Raw genomic sequence first — 9,039 nt, forward strand, 5'->3', positions numbered from 1 at the left:
GGCCATGGGGTGCTACTGGGGTAAGCTTATCTCTGGCTTTTGGACTTTAGATCTTTAGTCCCTTCCACTGAGCTTTCCTAGCATGAGATTCAGAGCAGGGATGCTCTATGATCACTCATTCTGAGCCCATCCTTGTACTGTAGAGGTCAGAGAAGAATGCAAGCACAAAATCTTCAAACCCAGCTCAGCCCCTGCTCACACCAAGCCAGCCATGCTAAGTCCTCAGGGTCCTGTTCTCCCCTTGAGCACCATCCCCCCGCACCATATTTCTTCTGTGTAGCAGAGACAGCTGTGGCAGTAGGCAGCCGTTTACTTGAGTCAAATAGAGGAGGAACCTATGCAGAATATAAACTATCAAATTAAATTCTCCTCTTTAAATGTCACCGGATCCGCTCCACCTAAGAATTCAATCAACACTGGGAACTTCTCCCTGCTTCTTGGTGGGATACAGTGGACACAGTTTCCACCTAAAGAAAACAGGATGCAGTGTCCATAGATGATGTTGGGGTTCATTTCCCAAAAGGGGGACTTTTGTGAGCCTCAGGTGATGTGTGGAAACAAGGAGAAACAGTTTCATTCCCCAGAACCAGGGTACCAGAGAGGCAGGAGCGGGCTGAGGGTCCCTGGATGGTTCAGGATTGAGTTCTGTCTTCAGAGCATTTACGAGGAATTCAAGGGACTAGTGAGAGAGGATGGGTTGGGAGAAGGCAAATCATTCCCAACACCATGAAAAGGGGGGTGAGTAAAATTATCTCTGTATGCACTGTCGGCAAAACCACTGAGTGAGAAGAAATTCAGAGCATGGAATCTGAACCCTTGCTATTCTGCTATCCCAAATACAGCCCTGGGCTGCAAGCCCCTGGGTTTGGGTTCTGGACCCTCCTTCCTGAGCCATGAAATGATAGACAGGGTTCACTTTCTTATGGTTCCACTCCCTACTCAGTAAAATAGCTTTCCTGCCTGTGGTAGGGGGTGGAGCTCTTGTTGAAAACTCCCCAGTGCTGCCTTGAACACCACAAACTACAGTGGGCCCATGGGCCAGACAGGACTAGGTCCTTTGTTCTTTGGAAGGGGGAAGGGTGGCAATCCTGGAAATGGCCTCTAGGAGGCAGCCGAGGTGTATTATGAAGAGGTGACACCCAGAGTCCCAGGCTTCTCAGCATGGGGATCTTGAATGGGACTTGGAGGAGGAGGATTGCTGCTGAGTTATTGTCAGCATTTTTGTAGACAAGGAGGAAGGTGTGGGGTTTTTTTGGGCCTGTGGTCCTGTTGTCAGTGGTCATGTGTCTGTTGTCTTCCTTTCCCCGAGGGCCAGCAGTTTTCTTTCAGCTCTAGAAACAGAGTAAGATCCTCCAGGTCTACCCTCCACTGTGTTTCCTTTCAGCAGCAGGATTTCTTCTTATCTGCCAAAAAATACCTTCATCCTCTGCGCTTGGGGAATGAAAAATGGCCTTGCTCACACCACAGCAGTGGCCTTGCTCACACCACAGCAGTAGCCTTGCTCACACCACAGCAGTGGCCTTGCTCACACCACAGCAGTGGCCTTGCTCACACCACAGCAGTGGCCTTGCTCACACCGCAGCACTGGCCTTGCTCACACCGCAGCCCTGGCCTTGCTCACACCACAGCAATGAACTTGCTCACACCACAAGGAAATACAAACCCCAGGTAATTCATGAGCACTCACCAGGAACTGTGTGCCACGCCAGCCTTTGCCTTCCCAGGATAGACCTCACACCGACAAGCACTCTCTCGTTTCCATGACGCACATGTGGACATCAGAGGACACCTTTGTGGTGTCAACGTCTCCACAAAGTCCTCTCCTGGGTCCCAGGGATCAAAATCTTACGAGGTAAGCATTTTATGAGCTCTCTCACCAGCCCCAACAGATTCTCATTATAAACTAATATGGCATCTGCCAAGGAAACGCCTCTAAGACAGAAGAGAGATGTGGAATGTGGGTTAACTGAGAAATGACCCCATAGGCTCGGATATTTGAACACTTGGCTCCCAGCTGGTGGCGCTGTATGGGCAGATGGTACAGTCGGGAGGAAGTATGTCACTGGGTGTGGCCTCTGAGAGTCCTTAACCTCTCCCCACCTCTTGTGCCTTCTCTCTGCTTCAAGCTTGCAGTGGAAGATGTGGTCGCTCAGCTCTCTGCATCAGCTCCTGCCGCCACACTTTTCCACGGCTATAAATCTCCCTCGTGCACTGGAAGCCAGCATGCTCTCCTCCTTCTGTGGGCTGCCTTGGTCATGGTGCTCTGTCACAACAGAAGCTCCTCCTATAGTGCCCTGCTCTCTGCAAGTGTCCAAGTCTCTGCCCAGTGCTTTCCTGGCTCTCCTCCAGCCTCTCTCTGCCCCTGCCTGCCTCTAAATGGTGGCATCGTGGGGGCTCTATCCTCCTTACTCAGGTCTCACCTTCCACTAGGGGTCTGGCTGTGAATCCCCAGACCTGTAATTCCTAGGAACAAGCTAAGCCCTAAGCAATAGCTTTTCACAGAACAACTAAGCAGATTTGGCTGCTGTCTTTGAACCCCACAAAGGCTCCCAGCTAAAATGAAGCCCACTGGCTACCTGTGTGATACTCAGAGCCACACCCACTGGCTACCCATGTGATGCTCAGAGCCACAAGCTTGAGCCTTTTATTCTGTGGTTCTGTTTTCCCAGGACTGTTTCACCTGTCTTGAGTACTTATGTACCTCTTCCTCATCAGGAACTCCACACAGGTCTATCCTGAGCTCTGGGATTCAGGCAGGAGAGGGCCAGCTGATGCCCCAGCTGCCCTAAGAGATGCTAATATCCTTCCCATGAACCATGCATCATGTCTGGCCCAAGGCAGCCAGCACTGTTATCCATGCCTGTTTGCCTACAGTTGGTCTAGGTCAATGGTTCTCAACCTTTCCAACACTGTCATCCTTTAATACAGTTCTTCATGCTGTGGCGATGACCCCCAGCCATAAAATTATTTTTGTTGCTATTTCATAGCTTTAATTTTGCTACTCTTATGAATTATAGTGTAAATATCTAATTTTCTGATGGTCTTAGTCGATCCCTGTGAAGGGCTGGTTCAATCCCCAAAGTGGTCGCTGGTTGAGAACTGCTGATCTAGGAATAGACTTAGGGTCATGTGACCCAGAGTCTGTCAGTGAACTATTAAAGGAAGTGAAGGTTTCTATGCGGCTTGCTCCTGTCTGCGGTCTTTCGATGCTGTTGGGAGCTAGGGTATTCATCTTACCATCTCAGGGGAGAAAGAGACAGCAGAAAGGGACAGCAACAGCTGGGTGCCTGGTGGCAATGTTGAGCCATTGACCTTCAGCCTCTGGACACCTAGCTGGGCCCTCATTCTAACATCGAACTAGTGAACACCTAGACAGTTTAAGCCACAAGCAAGTGAGTGCTGGGCTTTTGTAGCCAAACCCATACAGTCTAGCGCTGAGGAACGTGTCCACATGGCAGACCCAGCAGACAGGGGAGCTCAATGAGCAGAACTCTGATGTAGGTGTGTCTTCTATCTATCTGTTGATTTCATTTGTTAATAAAGAAACTGCCTTGGCCAGCCCTTAGGTGGGTGGAATAGACAGAACAGGAAGAAGGAAGTGAGGTAGATGGCTCAGACAATTGCCACGCCTTTCCTAAGTGAGGCAGACTGCTGTGCTTCTCCTCAGGGAGAGAGATGCGATGAAGCCAGCTGCCAGGTCAGGAGTGCTGAATATTTCCCGGTAAGACACCGCTCATGGTGTTACACAGATTATTAGATATGGGTTAGTCAAGTTGTGAGTAAGAGGCTGGAATTAATGGGTCAGGCAGTATTTAAAAGAATACAGTTTCCGTGTAATTATTTCGGGTAAAGCTAGCCGTGTTGGGAGCTGGGCAGGACGAAAAGCAGGCCTGCCCGCAGCCCCTCACTACAGAACTCTCTTCCCAGACAGAGTGTGGAAAGCAACCAGTGCAAAGTCCTGCACCTACAGCAAGACGCATTGCCTTCCCTAGTCCTTGGCACCTTTCTGGGGGAGGGGAGACTAGACCAGTGGACTCCTGGGATCCTGGGTCTGGGGTGGGAGTGGAGGGTAGGGACTGGGGATGGGAGTGGAGGGTAGGGACTGGGGATGAGAGTGGAGGATAGGAACTCAGGGTAGGAGTGGAGGGTAGGGACTGGGAGTAGGAATGGAGGGTAGGGACTGGGGGTGGGAATGGAGGGTAGGGACTGGGGGTGGGAGTGGAGGGTAGGGTATGGGGGTGGGAGTGGTGGGTAGGGACTGGGGGTAGGGACTGAAGGCAGGGGTGGAGGAAGGGTTCTATGTCCTCTGTGCCTAACAAGGTGCCTGGAGTCCAGGTTGACAAATCCATTCTTAGAGAAGAGAACCTAAGAGTCCATCAGAGCCACTTCCTGCTAATAGAGCCTGTTGGGGAAGATTTGGTGTGAGGCACAGAACATCTCTCTGAATAGTAGTGAGGGGCCCACCCTGGGCCCAGACTCTAAGCCTCCAGAGCTGCAGAACTCTCTTCTCTCTGGTCATTGGCTTCACGTCAGAAAGTGTCTGAAGGACTTTTCCCACTGTGGAGGTCTGGGGGCCTAGTGCTAAATCAGCAAGCTGCACGCAAGCCCTAGACTGTGGAATTTAGGACTACAGAGGTCACTCTCCGGTGCCCGGGGCGTCCGTGGAAAGTTTATCTTCTCGCTAGCTCTCTTCCCATCCGAACATCATGCATAAAATGATGTATTAGTTCTGCGTTCACTCCCCTTGAAAACTTGTGTTCTAACTGATGGCAGCCAGTCACATGTCTGTATGAACTGAAGTCTTTCCCAGAACTGTTGGTTAACTTAATATCACCTCCCTTAAGAGGTCTTTGATGTTCTCATCACATCAAATAAGACACAGAGTCTATTGTCAAGAAGAAGATTGCTAGGTCTTCTTATGGTGCCCAGGTGCCCAACTCCTCATTAGTGGGCTTTATTCTTGCCATACTTATCCACGCCCCCAGCCTGGATGTGAACCAATGTGAGTCTGCAGCCTGCAACCAGTAAAGACCAATTACAGTACCCCATAGGGCAGAAAACACTGTGCACTCTTAAAGGACCCAGATAAGGAAAGTAAGGGCATGAGGAGGATCTTCCTCACAGAGGGAGCCACAGCACCAAGGCCAAAACCGCATTGTCCGAGGCCATGGCAGACACACACACACACACACACACACACACACACACACTGCTTTTTTAATTGTGATTCTTCCTTGTGGACAGGGGAGTTTGGTTCAAGGCGATGTGATATAACCTCAAACACCTAAAGGCTACAAGAGAACTATCTGGAGACCATCTTAGAGAGGGAAGACTCGTCCCCAAGCAGGAAGGACCACCCTGGGTGAGCAGCTGTCTGAGAAGACTGGAGCTTCTAAAATCAGGCCTGCTGGTTCATAGATAAGAGAGGGGAAAAACGAGAGAGGGAAAGGGGGAGGAAAAAGAGTGGAGAGGAGAGGGGACGGGAGGAGAGGAGAGAGAAGAGGGGAGGAGAGGAGAGGGGAGAAGAGGAGGAGGAAGAGAAGAAAGAGCAAGATGGCAAAAGGAGTAAAAGAGAGGGGAAGAAAGAAAGAGGAGAGAAGTCAGAGAGGACAGAGACTGGGGAGAGGGAAGTAGGGGACAGGGGAAGGAAAACGGGGAAGGGAAATGGGGAGAGGGGAGAAAGAGACAGTTGGAGAAGCTCAACCTCAGCTGTCAAAATCTTGGGTAGAGAAAAAGTTCTCAGAAGAGGGAGTGGCTGAAGAGAACAGGCTGCTTGCTGTTCCTGCAGAGGACTCCGGTTCAAGTCCCAGAACCTATGTGAAGGCTCATAGCTGTCTATAAGTCCGGTTCCAAGGGATCTAACCCCATTGTCTGGCCTCTGCTAGCATCAGGCATGCACAAGGTGCACAGATATGCATGTGAGTGCACACCAATATGCATAAATAATAATTATTAAAATGGGAATAACCAAGCTGAAAGGACACTGAAGTCATTGCTTCCAGTGGAATCCTGTGAGCTTTGCCCAAACATGGGAGCAGGCAGAACCAGAGTCCAGCCCTCCATCTCCCCTGAAGTTTGATACATGGACATCAGAAGAATTCCCATGGCCAAAGCTGCATCAGTTCAGAATATTCAGGAGACAGAAAGTAGTTTCCAGACACGCAGAGCCAAGTGACACAGGCTCTAAAATAAAATCCCAAACATCTAAACAAGGCCATATGATCCTGTTGGCCCTAACCAGGCTTCCCAGAGCTGCCAACTCGCCCTGCAGCTCCCAGCCTGGTTTCCAGAAAGACCACATTTGGGGAAAGTCTGGTAAGCACATAGTTGCCTCCATTAAAGCCAAATGGCCTACTATGTGCATGGCTCTGCTCTTGGGAAAGGAGTAAAGGCTCCTATTTTCCTGCTTCAGACCCGCCCCAGTTATCTAAAGGGAAGGACCAGAGGTCACTGAGGACAGAGTGGCAGCAAGGCTGTTGGCTCCAGGTTCTGGCCTCCGCCCAGCCTGGGATCAGTTATCCATGACCCGAAATGGCATCTTGTTTGCCCATCAGCAGCCCGGATCTCATTCACTCTCCGTGTTTACCTTCAGCTTTAGGGATGGGTACTGACGGGCAAGCTCTGCCTGCATCAGAGGAGGACCAGGAACGGCAGCCTCTTTGTCCCATTCTTCTTGAGCTCCCAGCTCCTGGGGCAGCACCTGGTGGCTGCTCTGGTCACGTTTGTTGAAGGAATGAATGTGTTGTATGAGCTACTTTTCTTGTTTTGTCTAAAGACAGGGTCTCGTGTAGCCTAGATAGGCCTTGAGTTGACTGAGGCTAAGAATGAGCCTAAAGTTCTGATCCTTCGGGTCAGGCTCTGCCACTGTAATGGCTGGGACTGTGGGCTTCTGTGCTCCACCATCCTGTTTTAGGCGGTACTGGGAATCCAGTTCTGGCTTCTGGTATGCTAGGCCAGTCATCTAGCCCCAGCAGCAAGCGTATCACTATATTTTGGTTAGGATTACCCTGACCCCAGCTACAGAGATGACTCGGTGGTTAAGAGAATTTATTGCTCTGAGTTCGATTCCCAGCACCCATGCTGGACAACTCACAGCCGCCTGTAACTCCAGCTCCAAGGGATCTGATGTACTCTTCTAGCCACTATGGGCAAGTGAACTCGTGTGCACATAACCACACACACACACACACACACACAAATAAAAATAGACCTTTAGGAAGAGCATTCTATTGATCCATATCCCTGAAATATTTTTACAAAACCGCGAAAGTTTAGTTTTCTTTGTCAGACCCACTAATGCTAAGCTGATAGCTGTAAATTAAAGCAATATAGACAGTAGGTATAGGAAATCTAGAACAAGTTAAGAATTTTTTGTGTTTTTTTCAGACAGGGTTTCATTGTGTAGCTTTGGCTGTCATGGAACTCACTCTGTAGACTGATAGCCTGAACTCAGAGATCTGCCTGCCTCTGTCTCCCAAGGACTGGGATTAAAGGAGTATGCCACCCACTGCCAGGCTAAAAATTATATTTTTTAATCATTGCACTTTCTTAATTCCTGCATGCTTTGAAATGGGAATAATAAAAACTTTATATACAAAGGATAATGACACATAAGAATATAACACAAATAAGACCATTTATAACATACATTTAATTCAGCCGGGCAGTGGTGGCGCACGCCTTTAATCCCAGCACTCAGGAGGCAGAGGCAGGCGGATCTCTGAGTTCGAGGCCAGCCTGGTCTACAAGAGCTAGTTCCAGGACAGGCTCTAGAAACTACAGGGAAACCCTGTCTCAAAAAACCAAAAAAAAAAAAATAAATAAAAAACCATACATTTAATTCAACAGCAGCCTGGACCATGTCAGCATCTTAGTTTTGAAGTTGAAATTGGAAGTACTGGGGAGATAACAATTGGAAAAGAATTTTTAAGGCAAAATGAAATGAATTAAACTCATAGGAGTCTTGAATCTCAAAATCATCTATTCATTATAACATACATCGGGAGACCTTAACACTGAAGCATGAAGATTTACAACAGTGACCAAATAATTTATTCTTTACAACTCAAAATATGACCTAGCAACCAAAAACAACCCTTTCCCCCTTTTACAGACAAGCAAGTGCCGTGGTTTGGTCATGAACGGATTTTGAATATGATCCAGCTAAGTTCACCTTGTCGCCCACTTGGAAGAGTTTTAATTTAATGTTCCAGTTGTATCGTCACCAACAACATGTTTACCTCAAAGCGGCAGCCAAAAGCTGCAAGTTGGGACTGGAGAGGTGGCTCAGTAGTTAGTAGCAGGGTTTGATTTTCCATGGAGGCAGGTTTGGTTCCCGGCACCCAGGTGGCAGCTCACAACCAGCTGAACTCCCTGAGGGACCCAATGCCCTCTTCTGGCCTCCTTAGGCACTGAGTTGTGGGGTGCACAGACACACAGGCAGGTGAAACACCCATATACATGAAATAAATTAAAAATGTATTTATAAACAACTGCATGTGTATTAGTTCTGTTGCTGTTTGAAGAGACAGGGTCATGCCTTCACCGTGGGGCTGCTGATTCATAACCCACACCATAGTCTATGGGTTGTGGCTTGTCTCTTTCCTTTGCTAGTGAGATCGTGAACTAAAATGTGCTTGCTAAAGTCTTCCAAATTCTTACAGGTTGTTTCATCCACAGTCAAGTTTCTGGTCATTTGCTTTCATGATTCACACTTAGGGAGATTTCTTTCTTAAACCAAACATATTTGTTTATTTCTTAGTTTGTTTGCTTGCTTGCTTGCTTGTTTGGGGTCAACATATACTCTTAACTGCTACCATTTCTCAGACCTTAGACTGCAATGCAAGCCACAGAGATGGGGTCACTGTGGTAGTCTGAATGGAATTGGTCCCCATAAGCTCATAGGGAATAATGGAACTCTTGGGAGGTTGTGGCTTTGTTGGGAGAGGTGGCTTTGTTGGAGTAGGTGTGGCCTTGTTGGAGGAAGTGTGTCACTGTGGAGGTGGGCTTTGGGGCCTCATATGTGTTCAAGCCATGCCC

General features: G+C 48.7%; 1 long non-coding RNA gene across 1 annotated transcript; it reads left to right on the forward strand.

Moving 5' to 3' along the window:
- Nucleotides 1-3,660: 3,660 nt before the first annotated feature.
- LOC119822186 lies at nucleotides 3,661-8,447 on the forward strand. Its single transcript, XR_005286744.1, has 3 exons — nucleotides 3,661-3,721; nucleotides 5,245-5,362; nucleotides 8,114-8,447. It is a non-coding gene; the product is annotated as an uncharacterized LOC119822186 (long non-coding RNA).
- The last annotated feature ends 592 nt before the right edge of the window (nucleotides 8,448-9,039 follow it).

Source organism: Arvicola amphibius, chromosome 9, assembly GCF_903992535.2.
Source record: "Arvicola amphibius chromosome 9, mArvAmp1.2, whole genome shotgun sequence".
In the NCBI taxonomy this organism is placed as follows: Eukaryota; Metazoa; Chordata; class Mammalia; order Rodentia; family Cricetidae; genus Arvicola; species Arvicola amphibius.